This window comes from Aedes aegypti, chromosome 1 (assembly GCF_002204515.2).
Source record: "Aedes aegypti strain LVP_AGWG chromosome 1, AaegL5.0 Primary Assembly, whole genome shotgun sequence".
In the NCBI taxonomy this organism is placed as follows: domain Eukaryota; kingdom Metazoa; phylum Arthropoda; class Insecta; order Diptera; family Culicidae; genus Aedes; species Aedes aegypti.
Genome location: NC_035107.1, coordinates 270,254,152 through 270,277,949, shown reverse-complemented (window position 1 = coordinate 270,277,949; position 23,798 = coordinate 270,254,152). Strand labels below are relative to the sequence as shown.

Here is a 23,798-nt window from a genome sequence, read left to right as displayed (position 1 = left end):
AATCGCAGCTGCAAAACAATACGGGAACCACTGTGCTAGAGGGCACAGGCGGTGTCACCGGGTCGGGGTATCTATACTGACTGCGCACGTGATTTGGATGTCACTTCCAGTGCTAAATCACGACATTCTGGCTTCAAGTATGGATGGCATCGAGTCACACCCGAAGATAAGCATTTACCTTTATAATCAGCATTCCGGGGGTGTCATCCTCCTTTAGCGGCGACGTTTGAATTTTATTGTCAGTTGTGCACCGCTTGTCATAAAGAGTGGATTTAATATTTCGGAGCAACTTCACGGATGGCATTTGAGATATGCTCCTCCACGGGAGACGCCATTTGCCGAGTTTATTGCTGGTAACGTTGTCACGGAATTTGCCACTCCACTCCATAGCCCTCTTGCAAGTACTTCAGAAAAGCGCGTGATAATTTAACAACTTTTTCAAGTGAGTGCCTCTGGTGACGACCTGTGACGACGTGGCACTGCTGTGTCGAAATTGTGAATTAAGATAATTTCCGAAAAGTGGTACAATCGTAATTTCTATACTCACTTGCCTGTTTTAGTTTTTTAACAGAATCCATACATAAAGCATTTCATGACCATTTTTTTTTGTTAAATATAGAGATTTACATCCATGCTTGGAGCTAATAAATATTTTGCCAATACTGATATATGATAACAATGAAAAAACACTTTTACATGAAACATAACTAAATCTCGATACCTAACTTGAATCTCCTACAATTGGCTTATACACCCAAGTAACACCAAGCATTATAACATTGCACGTATTCTACTGCATATCAACAATACTGATGCGATATTGCTTTTATTCGACAAATTACAAGAGCTGTCAAGCAAAAGAGCATTAACCCTACATTACAAATGTATCAATGCACTAATATTACTTTATGAATTGCTTGGTTGCTTTATAAACATCATTGCATAGTCGAACTAATGTCAGGGTGTTTTTCCACTTTTAAACTACTTTAACGGTAGGCTTAGGACAATGGAGTTGCTTTATATAAGTAATGATATAATGCTCCATTGTTACTTGGGAAGGCTTTCAGAACTGTGACGAGCCAAAAAAATTCCAGTATTTTAGCTGAATCGAACAAAATACTTTTTTTGAAGTCCATAATTAATTAGACAAAAGTGTGTGTAAGAATCGTTCAAAGGATTGTTTTCTCAATTCTCTGTACGATATCTGTCCAGGCATTTTTTTAGAATGTGACAGATTGCTCATAGAGTGGTTTTAAATTAGTATGGCATTCATTAATGTTAAAATTGGAACAACGATGAACTGTCCATTTCCATAGAAATTTTCCTCAATTTTCCAAGAGCAAGTGAATATCTTAAACGGTTCCGTTCGGTTCTCTATATTTGTGCACTTGAAAGTTTGAAGTTTGGCTTCGATTCATCCTCACCATGAAGGCAGATTAATCACTCCTACTGGATCCGCTGTCAATGTTAATTTAACTGGCTATTTTTTAACCTATTTTGTATACGATTATAATCGTGATGTGAAACCTTTTCAGACGATTTCCTAGAAGAAATCCATCATGATAATAGTGAAGAAACCGGAAAAATGCGGCTCACTACTCTGGAGCTGAGTTCATTGAGCATAAGGGATTTTGCAAGACTGGAGTTACATTGTGGAGGTGTACGGTTTAGTCAATGTCGGGATGTAAAATAAATTTAATAAAGCTGCAGTTAGAAGCAGCAATACGAACCAAATCCTTATAAAACTAATAAATTTGTTGATAATAAAATAAGAACCTGCTTCCGATTATTTTTGTTTACATGGACGGAATTAAAATGGCACATTTTATTCAGTTTCAAGGATTACAGAGCATTATACATTCATTACTTTAAATGCAAAAATCCATTGTCTAATTTAAAACCCGTTTATACCAGCAAAGCTTTTTGCACCTAAATGCATAGCAATGAGTGAATGGATCGAATATGGTTTTAGTATGGCATATAAGCCAACTAATATTCTATTTTCTTAGCGTGTAAGTGTATTTTACATTGAAGCAAAGTATGAATGCTGTTTTGCTCAAGAAAAGCAAAGAAATTTCTTGACTGAATGGGTCAAGACATTTCCTACAGAGATCCCCATTTGAAATAACATGTCTTCTCTACTGCGATCAGAAAAATGTGATTTTCTGAACCAGTTCTGGGAAGAAATTTTCCACGCATCGAGATAAGCGATTCCTTTTCTTGTCAGTAGCAAACCAGCCTTGAAGGCCGGTTTGCTACTGACAAGAAAAGGAATCGCCTATCTCGATGCGTGGAAAATTTCTCCCAAGAAATGGTCAAGAAAATCACTTTTTTCTGATCGCAGTACGCAGTTGAGAAGAAATGTCACTTCAAAGGGGGCTCTCTGTAGGAAATTTCTTGACCCTTTCAGTCAAGGAATTTCTTTATTTTTCTTGAGCGAAACAGCATACTTAGCATGAAGATGAAACCACTACAGAAAAGCCTACGAGGGCGCGAGAAAATTTTCACTCAACTGCTGTTTCTTGCAATAAACAAACCCTTAAAACACCATAGAAACGGTATTCACTTCCACCTTCCCAGAAATTTGCTTCACCCCGCACCCACTGACTGTTTTGATTGATGAACTTCCCTTCAAGAAACCTTGTCACATATTATAATCACAGACAAACAGACGCAACAATTTTCTTTAAAACTTATCGCCCACTTCAGTCATCATCTGGTGGCCATGTTGCAAGAAATACGATTATGTGCAACATGGCTACAGCTGACGCCAGTGAGAAACATTAAACGCGAATGAAAACGATACGCGCGCCTCTAGTTGTGAGATAAGGAAACATAAGAAATTTAAATCGGTCGTTTAACCCTTAAAAGCCTGAGATGAACCTTGAATCTTTAAAAGGCCACAATTCGGAGACCATTAGAACAAAACTTTGAAGTAAACGCAAGCGAGGGCATAAAGGATCCAAAATTGGCCTCAAACGGATATCTCAACATCTAAATGAGGTAAAAGGTTGGTGTCTTCGGCATAGTTATTGAAGGACTAACAGGCGATGACAAATCTGATTGAGAATTTATTCACTAGATGGCGCTTGTGACACATTTTATTCAATCATTTGTATCTCAAGATCCTTATCAGCTAGAAGGTTGGTGTCTTTGGTAGAGCTGTTCAGCAGATCAAGGGCGGTGAAGTGCCTGATTGAAAATTAATCCGCTAGGTGGCGCTACTGACTTTTTTTTTCAATTGTCTGGGCTTAAGGTTCCTTATCAGCTCGAAGGTTGGTGTTTTCGACAAAGATATTCAAGAGATTGAGGGCTATCTAACAAACTTTCTTCAATAGTTTGTATCCAAAGATCTTTATCAACTAGAAGATTGCCCGCATAGAAAAATACAACTTATCATACATTGAAAACAGTAAAACACTTATTTCCGTTAAGGTTAACGTATTACAAACAGTTGCTTTTATGTTAAACAATATGAAATTCAAAGTTAAAGACCATAAAGAATCATTTCAGTATTAAATACTGAATGGTGACAATTACTTAAACTGTAATGTCATTGTAGAACTATATAAAGCTGACAAACCGTGAGATATTGTTGAAACATAGCATCAACGTTCGCCAAATGGTTCACTGTTGTATATCCGCAAACGAGTCCGTAACACACTCACACATGTCAATTTAACTATATGTTACAAATGCTTAACAGTTTGGCGAACAGTTGCACGCGTTGGTAAGTGTATATATTTTAAATTCATTTAGCTGCAAACGCTTAAAACAACTAACAGAACTATGTTTACATTTTCATGAATCAATAGAATTTATCTTACCCTCCATCACAACTGATCCGAAGATCATTATTGTCCAAATTTATAAGATTTGTGGATGTATCAAGAATTGCGATTTTTGTCGGGACATTGATTCGGAAATCAATATTTTTCAAACAAAATTATAAAAAATTTACATCTACTGTGAGTTGTTTTTAACGTGTCCTGTTTATTTTGTTCTTGAAGTAAAAAAAAGCTAAAAAGTGAAAATTTTGTAAAAGAGTGCAAATAAATGAAAAAAAAGTCTTTTTTGCAATTTCTCATCGTAATAGGCTGTTTTTCATCATGCCAATCTGTCATGGAACGGCCTACTTTCCTGCACTGAAGTATGGAGTACGGGAATAGTCATTACCTAACTGAAACCAGTGCTGTAATGATTCATTACGCAACGCTTTTTCATTACATAACTGTTTTGAGTTGCGTAATGAATCATTACACAACAATTTTTCAGAAATTGTAAAATAAAGGTGAATGCATTCTGATATAATTTCTGATACCCTCAAGCGGTCTTCTACGAAATTGCAAAAAATGTTGTACGTAACTCGTTGCAGAACTCGATTTTTACAGCACTCGTCGTAATTATCCTACTCGGCAAGCCTCGTAGGATAAATTTACGACTCGTGCTGTAAAAATCATCATTCTGCAACTTGTTCCGTAAACTACTATTTCCACACCAAAAAAGCTCTTGTTGCTTTCCATGAAAAGCCTGCTGATTCTTGTGTGCTGTCGGTGTTATTTGCCCATCACAAACGCTTCATCGTTATTGCAGAAACCGCAGATTTTTCCCCTGGAATCGAAGGCCGGATTTTCTACCAGCAATCGAATGGAAGAACTATTTTCGGGTACTCAACGCAAAGCCAGATCAGATTCGCACCGTGGAAAATGGCAATGGAAGACACCTTTGGATTTGCCTTTCCATTCCGACTAATCGAAAACTTCACTCAAAGATTTTGTAAGGTAAGTGTTAGTGACATTGAATAGTGATTGTCCTTACTGGGGTATTAACTTCACGCGGCCTTCGTGAACGACGCGCGGCACTTTTCTCACCCCGTTATGATTCTTATGGGAGAATAACATTACGGTATTTGCTTAAGTGAGGTGCGTCGTTCTCCCAAAGGAAGGTCGCGTGAAATTTTGCAAGTGCCCTAAGGGAAACAAACCATCCGCCGCGCGGCGTTTACTATGCAAGGAATATGACAATAATATCTGTTTGTTTCCTTTCTCCTATAGAATCTGTACTCCATTTGAGAAGTGAAAGGAAAGCAATGGCACGACATGACCAGACCCTTGGCAATCCGGAAACATATGGAAACGAAACCTCCATCAGGAAAAATAGTGTCCGCAATAACACCATGAACGCTAGTGTGTAATTGGAATCGATGGCAATATGAATACAATTATTATATTTTTACCTTATGTTCGCCTATTTATTTCAAATGAGAAAAACCAACAGTATGGCATCGGGTAAAAATTACAATAAAGCACCATAATACGTTATTTATTTTTGTACCGACTTTATTGTTCCACTATTTCGATACTGTTTGCTTTACAGTGGATTGTTACAGTATATCGACTGTTCCTCAAACTGTAAACGGAAAAAAATGTTCGAGAAAATCGGCATTTTTTTATGGTTACATAACTTAACCGCCTATTCCCCACATTGTTATTTTCCCAAATACCATTCCCCAAACTGTAAAAATCGTTTATGGTATTGTTGGTTTATTGTTTTTTTTTGATGTTATATGGAACTGTTCATAAATTGTCGCAAATAGTTGCGGATAGTTTCGGAAACAGTGGTTGTATTGTTTTGGTTTATGCGGGTGGTGTCTTCTACAAAGCTGTTCTGCAGATCAAGTGGTATCTGACGGTGATGGGTCTGATTGAGAATTCATTCACTGGGTGGCGTTAGTGAGAAGAAATCTTCAATCTTCTCTTACTCAAGACCCTTATCAGCAAGAAGGTTGGTGTCTTCGGCAAATATATTTAGCAGGTTGATGGTTATATTGAAGTAAAATCAACTAATTGCATTTACTTCAAAGTTTATTTTAAAATGATTGCTCTACTGGTCTTCGAATGGTGGCCATTTCAGGTTAAGTCGAAGATGATTTTGTCAGTGTTACGTCTGTTTGTCTGTAGCCATGCTGAAGTTTCCTGGGATGTTTTCGGTATTGATATTTTTTTGGCTTCGCAACATAGAATATCGTGCCTGCCAGACATACACTACCCGTCATAAATACGGACTCACTCAAATAAGTATTGCAACACACAGCTGAATATTGAATCACCCTGAAAAGTTTAGCATCACCTCAAAACAGGTTAATTCACATTGCTATATCTCGAGATCCTTACTACTTACAAAGAAGCGATCTTCAGCAAAGTTGTTCAGGGGATCAAGGACATCCGTAAAGCGAACAGTTTAGTTCGCGATTTTGCCGCTAGGTGGCGCTAGTGAGCATTTAAAATTGAGCATTTTGTACTAGTTCTAGCTTTTGATCCATAAGAGATAGAAAGTTCGGGTCTTCGGCAAAGTTGCTCAGGGGTTCAAGGACATCCGGAAAGGGTACATTTTAGTTCGTGATTTTGCCACTAGGTGGCGCTAGTGAGCATTTAAAATTGAGCATTTCAAACAAGTTCTAGCTTGTGATCCATAAGAGATAGAAAGTTCGAGTCTTCGGCAAAGTTGCTCAGGGGTTCAAGGACATCCAGAGAGGGATAAATTTAGTTCGTGATTTTGCCGCTAGGTGGCGCTAGTGAGCATGCAAAATTGAGCATTTTGAACTAGTTTTAGCTTGTGATCCATAAGAGATAGAAAGTGCGGGTCTTCGGCAAAGTTGCTCAGGGGTTCAAGGAAATTCAGAAAGGGAACAGTTTAGTTCGTGATTTTGCCGCAAGGTGGCGCTAGTGAGCATTTAAAATTGAGCATTTTGAACTAGTTCTAGCTTGTGATCCGAAAGAGATAGAAAGTTCGGGTCTTCGGCGAAGTTGCTCAGGGGTTCAAGGACATCCGGAAAGGGAACAGTTTAGTTCGTGATTTTGCCGCTAGGTGGCGCTAGTGATCATTTAAAATTGAGCATTTTGAACTAGTTCTAGCTTGTGATCCATAAGAGATAGAAAGTTCGAGTCTTCGGCAAAGTTGTTCAGGGGTTCAAGGACATCCAGAAAGGGATAAGTTTAGTTCGCGATTTTGCCGCTAGGTGGCGCTAGTGAGCATGCAAAATTGAGCATTTCAAACTAGTTTTAGCTTGTGATCCATTAGAGATAGAAAGTGCGGGTCTTCGGCAAAGTTGCTCAGGGGTTCAAGGACATTCAGAAAGGGAACAATTTAGTTCGTGATTTTGCCGCTAGGTGGCGCTAGTGAGCATTTAAAATTGAGCATTTTGAACTAGTTCTAGCTTGTGATCCATAAGAGATAGAAAGTTCGGGTCTTCGGCAAAGTTGCTGAGTCCTGACTGAATCACTTACACATGGAGTAAGTCATACCAGAATCACTAGCATATGAATCAGATATGATACACTTGAATATACATTTGATCAGACCTGAATCACTTTAATTTAATATGATTCCATCCCTAATCACTTCAACTTCCAAATGTCAAAGGATTTCTGAACAGCATTCTGGAAATTCTATCTTATCAAATTCATTATGTTAAGGTACAGTCATCCCTCCAGAGTAAACTGTTTCCTGGATGCCCTTGACTTTCTGAACAACTTTGCCGAAGATTCAAACTTCCTATCTCATCTAGCTCGAAAAATAGAATTTGTTTCATATATTTAATTAAATATGCGTACTAGTGCAACCTAGTGGCAAAATTAGGAACCAAAAAATTTGATATTTGGATGTCCTTTACTTTATTTCTGTTCTTTACTTACCGAAGACTCGAACTTTCTATCACTTGTGGATCGCAAGCTAGAACTAGTTTAAAATGCTCAATTTTGCATGCTCACTAGCGCCACCTAGCGGCAAAATCGCGAACTAAACTGTTCCCTTACCGGATGTCCTTGAACCCCTGAGCAACTTTGCCGAAGACTCGAACTTTCTATCTCTTATGGATCACAAGCTAGAACTAGTTCAAAATGCTCAATTTTACATGCTCACTAGCGCCACCTTGTGGCAAAATCCCGAACTAAACTGTTCGCTTTCCGGATGTCCTTGAACCCCTGAGCAGCTTCGCTGAAGATCCGAACTTTCTATCTCTTTCGGATCACAAGCTAGAACTAGTTTGAAATGCTCACTAGCGTTACCTAACGGCAAAATCGCGAACTAAACTGTTCCCTTTCCGGATGTCCTTGAACTCCTGAGCAACTTTGCCGAAGACTCGAACTTTCTATCTCTTATGGATCACAAGCTAGAACTAGTTCAAAATGCTCAATTTTACATGCTCACTAGCGCCACCTTGCGGCAAAATCCCGAACTAAACTGTTCGCTTTCCGGATGTCCTTGAACCCCTGAGCAACTTCGCCGAAGATCCGAACTTTCTACCTCTTTCGGATCACAAGCTAGAACTAGTTTGAAATGCTCAATTTTAAATGCTCACTAGCGTTACCTAACGGCAAAATCGCGAACTAAACTGTTCCCTTTCCGGATGTCCTTGAACCCCTGAGCAACTTTGCCGAAGACTCGAACTTTCTATCTCTTATGAATCACAAGCTAGAACTAGTTCAAAATGCTCAATTTTACATGCTCACTAGCGCCACCTTGCGGCAAAATCCCGAACTAAACTGTTCGCTTTCCGGATGTCCTTGAACCCCTGAGCAACTTCGCCGAAGATCCGAACTTTCTATCTCTTTCGGATCACAAGCTAGAACTAGTTTGAAATGCTCAATTTTAAATGCTCACTAGCGCTACCTAACGGCAAAATCGCGAACTAAACAGTTCCCTTACTGAATGTCCTTGAACCCCTGAGCAACTTTGCCGAAGACTCGAACTTTCTATCTCTTATGGATCATAAGCTAGAACTAGTTCAAAATGCTCAATTTTAAATGCTCACTAGCGCCACCTAGCGGCAAAATCGCAAACTAAACTGTTCGCTTTCCGGATGTCCTTGATCCCCTGAACAACTTTGCTGAAGATCGCTTCTTTGCAAGTCGTAAGGATCTCGAGATATAACAATGTGAATTAACCTGTTTTGAGGTGATGCTAAACTTTTCGGGGGTGATTCATTATTCAGCTGAGTGTTGCAATACTTATTTCAGTGAGTCCGTATTTATGACGGGTAGTGTATACAAATGCGAACATGACACATTTTGGCAAAGAAAGTTCTCAGCCAATAACTGTAGAAGTGCTCTTATAAGCGGTTTCTTCACCACCGCTTAGGCCTTAAACCAAGTTCAGCCATATGGGTGAACGTGGTTCACGACCTAAAAAAAACCTTCACGAAGGTGAAGAAATTGGCCCTTAGAAAATTAAGCTGATAAGCAGATTATGTAGCAGTGGGGACGTAATGCCAAGAAAAAGAAGATCCATTAAAAGTACTATCATGTTTTTACGATATTTGCTACCTTCTACTATGCAAACATTTTTTGAACTAAAGCATTTCCATGGTTTATATCGTTTATATCGAAGTATTTTTTTACTCAATTATTTATTTGATAGGCTCTTACGCTATCAGGCATTATGGAGCCGATTTTTTGAAATACCTTTACAATTTCTAGTTTTCTTCTGAAACACTATACTTAGCCATCCATTCATTGACTCTAACCTTTACACATGGGGGATGTCGATACTTGCCTCTAAATAAGAACAATCTTTAAGTTTGAACAATGCAATAAGCCATTTTACGAAGCCTGGTCAAATGACAGGAGACCTGGGATTTTTCAATCATCAGCGTCAGTTTTCGCGATGATGATGGTTGATGACTGTGCGCATTTCTAGCGTAGCTTCTCATCCAGGCGAAAACTTAAATGGAGAAAAATTATTAAAATATTTCTGATCACAAAAGTGCTTTTTTATGTGCAATATGGGTAACAAAGAGGTAGCTGATACAATAACTAGGTGTAATGTTGCAGTAACGAACATTTTTGGATCTCATTTTTGTCATTTTCTCCATGTCCTCGTTTGGTAAGATGAGGCGTTATTGAAAATCACGCTGGATTTAATCCCAGGTCTCCTGTCAATTGACGCCGTTGCGGCGATCAGCTGTTCCGAAACGTCTCGTAAAATGGCTCATTAACTGACACACTTTCCGCTCGTCATGTTTGGCTTGTGACAGATTTACATTCCTCATCTGTGCAGAAGCGACACCAGTGATCTAAATGACCACACCCATCATCCCTCTCTAATTCTATGTATACACACTAAATTGATGACCAACAATGGACGTCGAAACTCGTTTCCACCTTCAGAAGTCACCTTCTAACCACTCTCTCCGAAGGGTATCATCACTCCCTCAAGTCCTGCCTGGTTTTTGTTCTGTCACAAATGCGACGAAGAAAATGTGTTTTCTCCATTTGCCATCCCTCACTCTCTCCTAACATCCTAACACCCACAACTCACCATCCAACAAAAGATGTGTGTGACACAGAAAGATAAATCATAATGTCGTTTTGCACGTCGGTCAGCGTGTGCAAATAGACATAACCTAGAGTACGGAAAAGGACAAAAACCAACCATGGAGCTTAGTTAGAGGCAAAAGCGCACCGAATGGCAAAAAGAAGCTGGCCATCGTCACACTGATGATGGTCACTTCAACCCACTATGGGCCAGATATCGAAATTTCGTGACAGAAGTTCAAACCCCTAATAGAGATGAATTCCTTATTACTGTAGACTTCACTTTTAGGTACATTTTTGTCCTCAATGAAAGTGCTTGGAACTTTGTCGCAAAACTTTCAATGTCTGGCCCATGGTAAACCATACTGCCGTGGAATGACTGTCCTCTGGCGATATGTAGCTTCCAGCTAAGTTATGCCTGCGAACCGAAGGAAAGGACACATCGATTCATTCCGATGCGGCAGAATAAGGCCGATTGAAAGTGACAAGCGACGTCCGTGTCGATAAACACTCGATCCGAAACGAGAATCAAGATCCATAGCGCCTTATACCGGACATTCGAATTCCACCACCAGAAAGCATGAAGGACACGCTAGAGAGGGGTTAGAGGCTTGGCAACAAAACATTCTTTTGTTGGGAAGCACCAGTTCTGATGTGGTGGATGGAGATGGGACAGTCTTTCAATCGGTACCTATGCGATGACTATCCGTATTTAGATGGACGGAGCCGAGCAGGCTCAAGATTGAGGCTTCAAATCGGTCAACAGAATCATCTTTTTGTACTTTGTAGATTGAGTATTTGGTTCTGTATCCGGGGATTGATATCGGGGTATCGACAGAGGTCATATCACATGACGGTAAGGAACAATGCAACCAGCTTCAGAGAAATACAATTCACTCACGTGTGATTGATTGTAGCATTCGGTCTACATCCGGTTGGACCAGCCGTATACGCTCTATACAACGATTGTTAAAGATTGTCCTAATAGATGGTTACGCAGCTGCAGACAAATCACAGTACTGTTTTAGTTTTGTGTTTCCGACTGCATTTTTACTTCTGTCGAAATTTAGTAGTCGGTTGAAAATCGTTGGTGCAGTTCTTAGTTCTACAATGGATTCGGTAGTTTAAACAATATTCTTTCGGGTGTAGATTCGTGAAAAATTTCATTATGTTATTTTTGGTCTTCATTTTGGCATCTTGCTTAACTTGTGCATTTCACCCCTACTCATGTCAATCATCGATCGTTTTACTCTTAAAATTCAGTTGCGAACAAACAAGTGCTATTCGCATGTCCAACGGGTGTATTATTAAAAAAATCATTGGAATGAAATAATGTACTTTGGTCATATTTGTGCTAATGTCAGTTATGCGAACATGAGCAGTGCAGCAGTTCTCCAATACACATTTTTTTTCCTGAAGTTGGGAACACTGCTTTTATTACAGTTTTCGGTTTTTGCGAACATGATGGTTGATGACTGTGCGCATTTCTAGCGTTTCACACAAGGGAAAACTTAACTGGAGAATATTTATTAAAATATTTCTGATCACAAAATTGCCTTTTTATGTGAAATATGGTTAACAAAGAGGTAGCTGACACAATAATTAGGTGAAATGTTGCAGTAACGAACATTTTTGGATCTCTTTTTTGATATTTTCTCCATGTCCCTGTTTGGTAAGATGAGGCGTTGTTGAAAATCACGCTGTGTTTTATCAAAACAAAATCCCAGGTCTCCTGTCAATTGACGTCGTTGTGGTGATTAGCTGTTTCGAAACGTCTCTTAAAATGGCTTATGAGCCATTTTACGAGACGTTTCGGAACAGCTGATCGCCACAACGGCGTCAATTGACAGGAGACCTGGGATTAAATCCAGCGTGATATTCAATAACGCCTCATCTTACCAAACGAGGACATGGAGAAAATGACAAAAATGAGATCCAAAAATGTTCGTTACTGCAACATTACACCTAGTTATTGTATCAGCTACCTCTTTGTTACCCATATTGCACATAAAAAAGCACTTTTGTGATCAGAAATATTTTAATAATTTTTCTCCATTTAAGTTTTCGCCTGGATGAAAAGCTACGCTAGAAATGCGCACAGTCATCAACCATCATCATCGCGAAAACTGACGCCGATGATTGAAAAATCCCAGGTCTCCTGTCATTTGACCAGGCTTCGTAAAATGGCTTTATAAGTACTTTTACGAGACGTTTCGCAACAGCTACCGAGTACTAACTCATGCTCAACCCAATTTGGACAAAGTAAAGTCTCTGAGCATTCATTCACACAAAACCGTATGAATAAAACGATATTTGCTCAGAGTAAGTTCGAATTTCGAACTTTGCTTGTATTCTGCCAAAAATGTTGTTATGTTTTGGCCCGCGAGGTAAAATAATAGGCCACCGATGCACGATGGGTCTTCATACAAAGATCGGACAAAACCTCAAATACGTCCCAAATCGCTTGGTAATGGTAATCTAATAACTACATTAGATACCTGATATCATCCCGTTGGAAATAACTGTCAAATTAGAAATTTGATTTTCTAGTGAAATTTGGCTAAACCAAATTAGATTTTTCATCCAATCGAATAGAAAAACTATTATTACAAAAAAGGTTGTAGTGCAGAAAATTTTACATAGACCAGAACGAGAGATACAAATTCAATTTCCTTTTAGTAATTTCAACAAAGTTTTAAACGAGCTATGACACATTATACAGATTTAAATGATGAAATAGATAAATTATAATGAAAAATGAAAATGGATTTTTTAGGGGCAAGAAAATCTATTGCACGTCTGAAAATATGGATGATTGTAAAAAACAGTTTTGCTAAAAATAACAACTAATAAAAAATAATGTATTCATTGCCCAATCAAAAACTTAAGACTACGCTTCCAAATGAAGCCTATGAGCTTAAATCGGTTATGATTTCATTGAGATACAGCTGTTTGAAGTTTGCTAGGTAAACCATAGTTGATAAATTTTAGGCAGACCACTTATGATGCTTCCAAAAATCGAAAACAAACCAGAACAATGTTTAATTTTGAGAAATTGTCACTCAATGGTATAGGAGTCTATAAAAAACCATAATAAGTGATTTTGGAAACATGAATTTTTGAGGTTTTGTCCGGCCATGCGTTACTGTGCAATGGAAATAAAAAAAAATATGCTGCAAAACTCAATCGAGTTTTTGAATTTTATAAAGATTTTCTCAAATCGAAAATCGACAACGGTTTGACTTGAAAGTTTGATCGATTGGACACCACCAGTAAGCGACCAATCGATCAAGTGTTCAACTTGAACGGCTGTCTGATTCTCTAGATTTGTGCTCTTTTAGTTTTAAGATGTTGCTTCTATTTATCTTCACCCTAATGAAACAGCCTCAACAAGAGAAACTTTTTGGAGAATTTTTGAAGTTCCATAAAAACTAGAGGCGTATGCCAAAAATCTCACCAGACAGCATCCATTGGTTTCGTCCAGAATCCACCACAGATCTAGTAAAAATCAGTCACGAATATTCTCAGTTGTCTTTAAGGAATCTTGCCTGCTAAACTTGTTGCATGCTAAACTGTTGTCAACGAACTCCTCCAAAGCTCTTGGAAGATCTCCTGAGTGAAAGAAAAATATCTCACGAAATCGATAAGGGATCTTCGCATGAATCAGCTGATTCACCTGCTGAGGTTGAAGATCATCCCGGAATAATCTTAAGAATAATTCTTGGGAAAACCACAAATAAAGGGTGATACAGTCAAAAATTTGAACACCTCTCATTTTGAAGGTGTGTGTAGAATGTTGCTCCTTTTTTTTATTTTAAATTCACTCTTGGAGAGGGAATCGAAAAAACCGAAAGCCTCTGCGTCGACAAAGAAGGTAGCCGGTAGTTTCAAGCGGAACCCCATCCTCTCCGAGATGCCTCAAATAAGCTGGGCGTGTCATCTACAACCGTGCATCGTATACCAAAAAACGAGCCGGACTGTCGACTGACAAGAAGGCAGTGACTCCAAATCGCAAGGATAAGCAAAATACGATGGCCAATGCGCGATCTCGGAGGCTGTGCACGAAGATGTTGACGACGTTTGACTGCAAGGTAATGGACGGCGAAGCCTACGTCAAAGCCGACTACAAACAGCTCCCGGGACATGAGTTTGCTGTATTAAAGGAAGAGGAGAGGTACCAGATATTTCCAAGCATGTGAAACTGTCGAAACTCGCATAGAAATATCTGGTTTGGCAAGTCATCTGTACTTTTGACTTAAAAAGCAGCATTTTCATAGCAACCGGGACTGTTAACCAAGACATTTACGTGAAAGAGTGTTTGAATAAACGTCTGGTGCCTTTTCTGAAGATACACGATTGTTCTATACTGTTTTGGCCGGATTTGGCAGCTTCCCATTACGGTAAAAAGACCATGCAGTAGTACGCCGCCAACAACGTGCAGGTGGTTCCCAAGGACAAGAACCTTCCCAACACGCCAGAGCTCCGCCAAATTGAGAAATATTGGGCTATTGTCAAGTGGAACCTAAAGAAGACCAAAATACCTGCTAGAACGAGAAGCAGTTTAAGGCCCAAGTAAAAATGGTGCAAAAGTCGGAACTGAAAAAGCAATTTTCTTTTTTTAAATAGACAAATCGAAGAAAATAAAAACACACAGCTCTTTTATTTGCCAAATAAAAATGCTGTGTGTTTTTATTTTTATCAATTTGTAGTTTTAAAAGGAGAAAAACTGCTTTTTCAGTTCTGACTTTTGTGCCATTTTCTGGCTAACTGGCGTTCTGCAGCGAAGAAGGTAGACAAGGTGGCTACAAAATATGATAACAGGGGTCAAGCGAAAGGCCCTGCTATACGGATTTGGAAAAGTGGAATACTAACTACAAATACAAATCATGTTCTGAAAGAATTCTTAACGTAATGTCTGTAAGAATTCAAGAAGGAATAAAACATCACTGATTATTTCTGGGGATTTTTTTTACAGAATTTAAGAACTTGCATATGTTTTAGTTTAAGAAGAAAACCTAATGAAAATATAGTGACGATATTACCTTATTATTATTAAAGTAGTTTTTCGTTGAAGGTAAAATTACCACTTAAAAGTAAAAAAAAAAAACATGGATACAGAATTTATTGGATTTTTTTTATTGAAATTAACTCTGAGAAACTCTGACAAAATCGTAGAAATAGCGGTGAAGCATATTTTTGGATTAATTCCATGAAAGTTTGCAAAAATTTGTAGGAGTTGCATTTTATTAAAGCTTAGCATACTATTATGCTAAAAAAATGTCTTTGACAGAATTGGTCAAGAATTTTCTTACACATCTCAATAAGCGATTAGTTTTGTTTTTAGGTGCATGATCCCCCGTTTTATCATACCAACTTGAGTAAATGTTCAAGGAAATGATTTCACAGATGGATTTGAGTAAAGAAAAAGCTTTTGCTCAGTTTATTCATACGACCTTCTTTTTTTGTTCTTCTTCTTATTGGCATTAACGTTCTCACTGGGACAGAGCCTACTTTTCAGCTTAATGTTCTTATGAGCACTTCCACAGTTAAGAACTGAGAGCTTTCTTTGCCATTCAAACGATCTATTATTGTTAATAGGGTGACATTCAAAACTGAGAAGGCAATAGATGGCTCTTTTTCAGTGGTAGTAAAAACGAAATCCTGGAGCAAAAAAAGCATCACGGAAGATGAACTAAACACAAAAAGTTATGTATTCACATTACGCTTGATTTCTAATCACTTCTTTTTTATCCAGTTTCCTAATTGCAAGTAATTTACGTTTTTTCATTATTTTCCATACGTTTTGACAGTTCTCGACTACCATTCTTCCATGCGTTTGTGTTGGAAGTTTGAGAAATTTGAGTATCCAGCGTAGCGCGATCAGTGAGTGGAATACAAACATCAGTGTCGCCGCTCGGCGGCCAGTGAGAGAAATTGAATGTTCGAAAGGTTGTTGTCTGTACTTATTGCCGATTGCGCCAACTGTTAGCGTTTAAGAACGAAATAAACAGTCGTTACTCTATTCTTCTGTGTTAATGCATCGCCAAGCTTGAATTCAGTCGAAATTACAGTTCGTGTTAAAATTCACAGCAGAATAAAAATTAGGCAGATAGAAAATGGTCCAAAATGCATACATTTTAGTAGTTTGATGACTAATTTATGTTTGAGTATAAAACACTCCACATTAATCTTTTTCTTTGGTGTACAGAGTATGTGAAATGTTTCCAAAATTACACCATGTCCTTATATCTGGCATCGCTGCCAGTGTTCCCAGAACATTTCAAATCGTCATCAAAGAAGATGACGCTTTTCTAAAACATTGATTTGAGCATTCAAATCGATGTTTAATATGATTCGATTTCGAAAGAATTCAACGTGACATTACGCATTTCAGACCGATGTACACTGTGCTCTAAACATCGTGTGCCATTTCACGCACGGGCGCGAGGGATGAGCCTCTATTGTTATTGGTCACGCGTAACGTCCGCAGCAGCAGCCAGGAGGATGCAGATGTGGTCAAATGAGCGATAAATCATTGCTGCGGCGGCAGCTTTTGATGGTGTGTGGGTCCAATCGGAGGCCATACGAAGAAACGTGAGATTAATGAGCGTCTAATTTATTGGCAAACACGTGTGTGACACATAATAGCTATCACCACCACCATCAGCACCGCCACCCCATTTTGTTCGCGAGGAATTTTGGATGCATTATTGGAATGCTTTGTGAATGGGGAAATTCAGCTGAAGGCGGAACAATAGCGCCATCGGTTTCAAACTCGTGACCGTTGCGACCAATTTAGAAATGTATTCATAACGGATAATCCGTGATAATAATGGTGATTTCAAATCACTCTCGTATAATTTTCACTGAAAAAAATCCACACACTTGATCCGTGTGTTTACAATTATGGATCGATTCATGAACGTCTATGTCGATTTGTTGTGATTTTCTTACGAACTTCGTGTGTATTACACATTCAATTCTTTAGTTTTGCTTCATGGACTGATTCATCAACCGACAACATGAATTCCATAGTTTTCCACATAAGTTCCTAAAGCTTTCAATTTCAAATTCATATGCGTCAACCTATGGGTGCATAGATCATCACCCTACACGGATTCAGTGTGTTTAACTTATGGTTATCTTGTGTCATGATCATCATGTTCATGTTGGTCGATATGAAATCGATGAGATTGCTGTCGATTTCCGTGTTCCAAATTTCTAAATTATTAGTGATCAATTCATAGCGAACTAAATTGCGGGCGGACCTCGTGTCGAACGACAGTCATCATCATGTTCCAAAGAGAAGAAGCAAATTCTGAAGCTGAAAGTGTTAGAGGAAAATTTGCGGGTTCGTTTTTCTTAATATTTGTGAAGATGTCCGAGTGAATATGAGGAGTTCATTCTAATTTTCTATAAATGAAATGCATTACTTCCAGCGTTGGATATAATGTATGGTGTTAGAGAAAAATCGGATTCCACTAACAGATTTTCCTTGCTTTCAGTTTCGAATAAAATGAAATATGCTAATCCTGGGCTTCCTAAATTATGGATTTGCAGAGCCCCGCTTGTTGCTGACCCACTTGTTTGGAAAAAAATAAAAAATATTCAAGTGAGCTTGCGACGAGCAGAGGAGCCTCGAATCCATATTTTGGGGAGCAAGATTTCTTCTATCAAATTTCTACTTTCAGTCTCATGACATTCATGTTCTACCACACATGACTATCTAAAGCCACTACATTTCGAATTCAATAAGCAAATCAGTTGGTTTTCATGATTTAATATTTAGACATTCATGTTTAAGTAGATGAAAAAAAAAACGAATTTAGTACTATACCATTTAATTCCACTAGAGTTTGTATCCTTTGACAGATACGCGTATTTCGACCTCAACTGTAAGGCCGTCTTCAGTGTCGTGTACTAGACTCGACTTGTCGAGTCTAGTACACGACACTGAAGACGGCCTTACAGTTGAGGTCGAAATACGCGTATCTGTCAAAGGATACAAACTCTAGTGGAATTAAATGGTATAGTACTAAATTCGGTTTTTTTCATCTACTTATAGGTATTCTACTAAACAGCTCGAAGATTTATTATCATTCATGTTTATTTCTCATGACAACCTAATGTTGATACACATGTTATTATACCGTGAAGTCAAAGACGAAATCCATATGGCTACCACACTCAAGTCATGTGGTTTTCCTCATTGCGCAAATCTATAAGTAAAACACACGACCTTGGCGTGTAGATTTTTCTTAGTGTGTAGTACTTCCTTTCCTGCACTATAAAAAATATGCAAACCTTGAAGGTATCATTCCTGATATGATAACAATAGGAAATAGGATAGAATCTATGTTTTATTGTTGCGCTTATTGTGCAGAGCAGAATAAGCATGTATTTCCAATTAAAACTGAAATGTTCTTAAAAATATCAACGAGGCTTGCCGAGTTGGATAATTACGACGAATGTCGTAAAAACCGAGTCCTGCAACGAGTTTCTTACATCATTATTTGCTATTTCCAAAATCTGTTGTGTAATGATTCTTTTTACAATTTTTCATCATAATAGGATGTTTTTCATCACGCCAATCTGTCATGAATCGACCAATTTTTCTGCATTCAATCACGCGGTGTTGTAACAGTCATTACGCAACCATTTTCAAAAATTCAAAAACAATGGTAAATACACCCAAAATTGCAACAAATTTTGTATGCAACTCGTTGCAGAATAATAATCCATAAATGTACGACATGTGCTGTAAAAATCATCATTCTACAACTTGTTGCCTAAACTACTATTATGCAATTCAAAACAGTTGAGAAATGAAATAGTGTTGCGTAACGGTCATAACGTAACTGATTTTAGTTGCGTAATGACTATTACGACACGTCATAATTCAGTGCATAAAAAACGGCTATTAAATGCTTTTAAATTGAGGCTATTAAATGAAATTTTCATGACAGACTTAAGTGATAATCAACTTCTTTTTTTTCAGGTGCATAGGCCCTTTAAGTTGCTAAAAATTCACTTTGTTTTTAAGTAACTCCGATGCATTTATTTCATCTCTGCCATAGATATAATGAAAAAGCCACAATCGTCCGATGAACCATTCATCCCGCCAATTAATCCATTAGCGTTAACATACGAATTGACTGCTCGCACAATGGTTCAGATTTAAAGCCCAATGCAGCAAAAAACAAAGGCAAACCGACAAATGAAACCACCCCGACATGTCAATTGCACTTTTTCTCACACAAACACGTCCACACCGTCATCGAAATCCGCAAAAAGAACAATGCCCACTACCGCAAACAACAAACCACTTTCAAGGGGCCAAATGTCAAGTTGGGACGGACTGCGCGCAAAAAAATGAAAAAAATGGCTGCCGCATGAATAATTTGATTGAAAAAAGCTCGATTGAAGCCGCATTCGGCCGTTCGCCGTTTCGATTTCATCAAAAAGTCGTAAGGGCGCGAGAAAAAAAAAAGTGTATACGCAGCTGGTCTGGCAGCATCGGATGAAATGCTGTTTGTCGAAATTAAAAGTAAAAAACAAACAACGCAAAAATTCTGCTTTGAGGTTATGCCCATTGACGGGTACAACTTTGAGCGCTTGCTTTGTCGATTGTCAGGGCGGTGGCCTTTTGGCTACTGTGGCCTTTCAATCGAACAGAGTGAGATGTAAACGAGAAAGGTTGTTGCATTTTCAATTCCCGGAACCTTCAGATTCAGATCATAACACAATCAAACGAGCAATGGTTTTCTAGCGGAAGAGAACCATAGCTAATATGGTATGGAAAGCAGAAATTGAAATAAAATAATGTAGCACCACAGACAAACAGACGTAACACTTAGAACAAATCCCGATCAAAATCATAGTCACGATGACATGTACGCCCAATGCTAAAATCGGTGTGTTTGGCCGATGCACCAACAGATGGCGGTAGTGTGTAAACGTCAAACGCGAACAAAAACGATGCGAGCGCTGCGGGTGGTGGATTGGCCATCTACCATATATTTGAATCGGCTGTTAAAAAGGTGGTCGATGGACATCGGTGAGAGTGTGACGTCTGTTTGTCTGTGGTAGCACTGTCGGTGTTTGTTGATTTTCGATGGAATTTCAGTCACTGACTTTAAATGCATCCTGAAGTAAACTAAAACTCATGGTTTGTATGATGAACCATTGAATAACCATAATGAGTATGGTAAGAATATCTGCAAATGATTGAACTATATTCATGCAATTTGGAACAAATACAGCATTGTGCAATTATCGCAAATTCCACAGTGAACAATCCGATCGAAACCTGATGATGCCCTAATAGGGATATCGCTTTCATTAAAATCAAATGCAATTAGATTGGAATGTCAACCTTTTCCGACAGGTTGAACAATGGTTGACAATGGTTGAACTCTTGCCAATGGATGCTGTCACCATAACAGACAAATGGTCAGTCGTTTGTCATTGCTTTTATTTATTAACTTAATGAATTTAATCGTTGGCGTACCACGAAGTATTCTTAGTGTTGGATTTATATGAAATTTTGACAGTTCGTAAGGTTAGCAACTGCCAAAATTCCATACACCATAAATGCTTTGATCGCTGATTAAAACTTTCCAACAATTTGTCCGATTTTCCTGGTCTGTATATCTGTACGGTTCTTGTTTCCAAAGCATCGTAATGACGGTCGGTCAGCGCAAAAGGCGAACGGGAATTTTACGACCAGGAATGCGTTTTTGATTCTGCATCCCGGAATGGTTGTCTGAGAGATGGGGCTGTCCATCCGGGAAACGGGAAGGGATGATAAATTAGATACTCATTATAAGAGGAAACTATTTCTCGCTTGCGACAGTCGCTTTCCGGGGTCGGCCAGGCCAGTGTGGGGTTTGATTAATTACCGTGATGGGTATTGATGTTGCAATTAAATAGTTGTTTGCCGGGTCAAAGTAGCAGCATTTGCTGAAATGCTTGTTTAATATTGTACAAACAAGGTTGGTAGCAGAATTGGAATGTAACTTTGATAATGATTCGTGTTGTTTATGTCATTATGTTAAAATTGAATATTGACAGTTCGATAAAAAAAAGTTAAATTTGTGTGATTGAAAATGTAACAAAGTAAAAACAATATAAAACGAGCTCACCATGCGATCAGACTACGTTCAGACGAAACTCTCTGACATGTCAAGCGTACGAAGACCACTTTACGTCGTTAATATAATCAAAACGATAAGCAGAATCGTTTGTACTGCGTTACAAAGTGTTATCAAGAAAGCATTGAATGCATGTCACATCTTTTTGTCTGTGATAGAGTCACGTTTTTATCGGAATTCATGACCATTCAAATTACAACCAACAATCAAAATCCATTCAAGTTCCGTGTTATTTTTTAATCAACGTCTAATTCGCGCAAATGAATGTCCCCGCCGCAATACATTCCTGCGTGTCACTCGGCGTCCAATTATATAGTTTAATTTCAGTTTTACGGAGGAGCGTTCAGCGACTTGACTTGACCGACAACCATCATCATAATCGTCACCTTTTTGCTCGGTGAGTGCCAACAACAACGACACCGCCGTCGTATAAATGGAAGCGATGGACCGCGTGTATTGCCGTTTTATTCCACGGTGCCCGCAAAATACGTGCCACTCGTGTAGTCTACCTTGCAGGCGCGCTCTTGGGCGTAGTTAGGGGGATAGTTGTTTCTTTATTACATAAAAGACCCGGACATTTCTCTGGGACTCCACTGGAGATTTTTAACGGTCAGGTATTAAAATAAAAATCAAGGAGTAATCTAAGAAATCTGAGAAATTCCTGCAATAAACATTGATACTATTATTGAAACAATTCCTATGAAAATTACAAGTGTAATTCCTGAAGGAATATAAGAGTAATAATTCGAAGAAATCTGTTGAGATATTGAATGTTTCTTTAGTTGAACTTTCAGGGGCTGTTCATCAACCATGTTAGACCATTTTCGGGATGTTCCTGCCTGGCTACGTCCATGGCCGCGCTCCGACCAGAGCAATACTACATGGAGCAAGAGCACTTGCGGCTTGATTAAATTATTCATTTTTGCCCGCCGCCGGTCGTCGTGTTCGTGTTATTGCGTGTTCGAGTTTTACTCTGACAGCAACACTCCATTCGCGAAGGTAGGAATGTTAGGTTAGGAACACGACGACGAGTACAGTAATAATCGCTTATATTGCCCGTTATTATTACTGACCGTGGCTCCTCCACTACACACCAGTGCCACGTCATGTTTGACAGACAGACGACGGATGGGGCTGAATTTGCTGACGACGACGGTGCCGTGCGGGTTAAATAGATGTATCGTGGTGTGTTGCAATACGGGTTTATGTTTTCGCGACGGACGGATGACGTCCCGGCGGACGATTATGATTGTGGTCGGCCACGCTCGACATGACCTGCCAGTAGTCAATCCTGTTGGAATACGGGATGTTTTGCTAGAAAGGTTATTGTATTATTTTAATCAAGACATAGTTCATTATAGTTTTAAGTACTTTCGGGAATGCAACTTTCTAGTAGTTTGAAAACTCTACACCCTCGTCACAATTCAAATTATGTAAATTAATATAGCATTAAATCATAATAACTCGATTTTCATAAAATAGAGTAAACCCGCTGTTACTCATATATTAGTAACCCAAGGGCCGTAGTTTCTGGTAAAATATACATGGTAAAAAATCAGCACGTTGGTATCAATTGGGTCCTAAAATTTGTAATGAAATCTTGTTTTTATTTAATAACACGAAAAAGCATGTTACTGTAATTACTTTAGCAATTTTTCCCGCTCAAATAATGGCTATATCATGTTTAAACTTTAATTTAAAAATTTGGTCCATAAATGAACCTTGACACTTTTGATCATGTTTGACGTTCGCTTAGTCGACAAAAACACCACAGGGGTTTTAGTTCGACCACTGGGGTTGTTCCTATCTGACATTTCGTAAGGGACACGGAAAACAAAATACACCCAAAATTTGAGTTTAAGCCAAAGGATGTGACAAATTCTAATAAAATTTTTTTTGGGCTTGAACCAACGGAAAACATTAGAAAATTGAGTAAACATGTGTTTTTGGCCTACACTTAAGCGTTTGGCACTAAAATTGGGACAGGGCTTTAGGACCCAATTGTTCTGCGTTTGGATTTGCATTACTATTTAATTTTGACAATATCGAAGGAACAGTTCTTGAATTCAACGTTGCAGGTTATGGATGCAAATTCGCCCAGTGGGTAAAGTGAAGTCCAAAATGCGATTTTAAATTAAATGCGTCCAGAATTTAACCTTGTAATAACTCCAGATTTCCCTTAACGCTTTCGAGGTGCGTTACTACCATATTGTACTCTTGTTGTATCTTTTTTGTGAATATTTATAAGTTACTGTCGGAGGAGTGTAAGAGAGTAACAAGTCACTAAGACTCACCTTCTATAATATCTACTAATGATCCCTCCTGAAATTTC

The 23,798-nt window shown here is 38.5% G+C and overlaps 1 protein-coding gene and 1 long non-coding RNA gene across 3 annotated transcripts in view; one reads left to right on the top strand and one right to left on the bottom strand.

Annotated features, from left to right (window-relative positions):
• LOC5575787 (cytoplasmic polyadenylation element-binding protein 2) overlaps positions 1-23,798 on the bottom strand; it is a 1,148,023-nt gene that overhangs the window by 84,261 nt on the left and 1,039,964 nt on the right. The window lies entirely within an intron of this gene.
• Positions 4,493-5,240, top strand: LOC110674114. The gene is made up of 2 exons (XR_002498679.1): positions 4,493-4,781; positions 5,055-5,240. It is a non-coding gene; the product is annotated as an uncharacterized LOC110674114 (long non-coding RNA).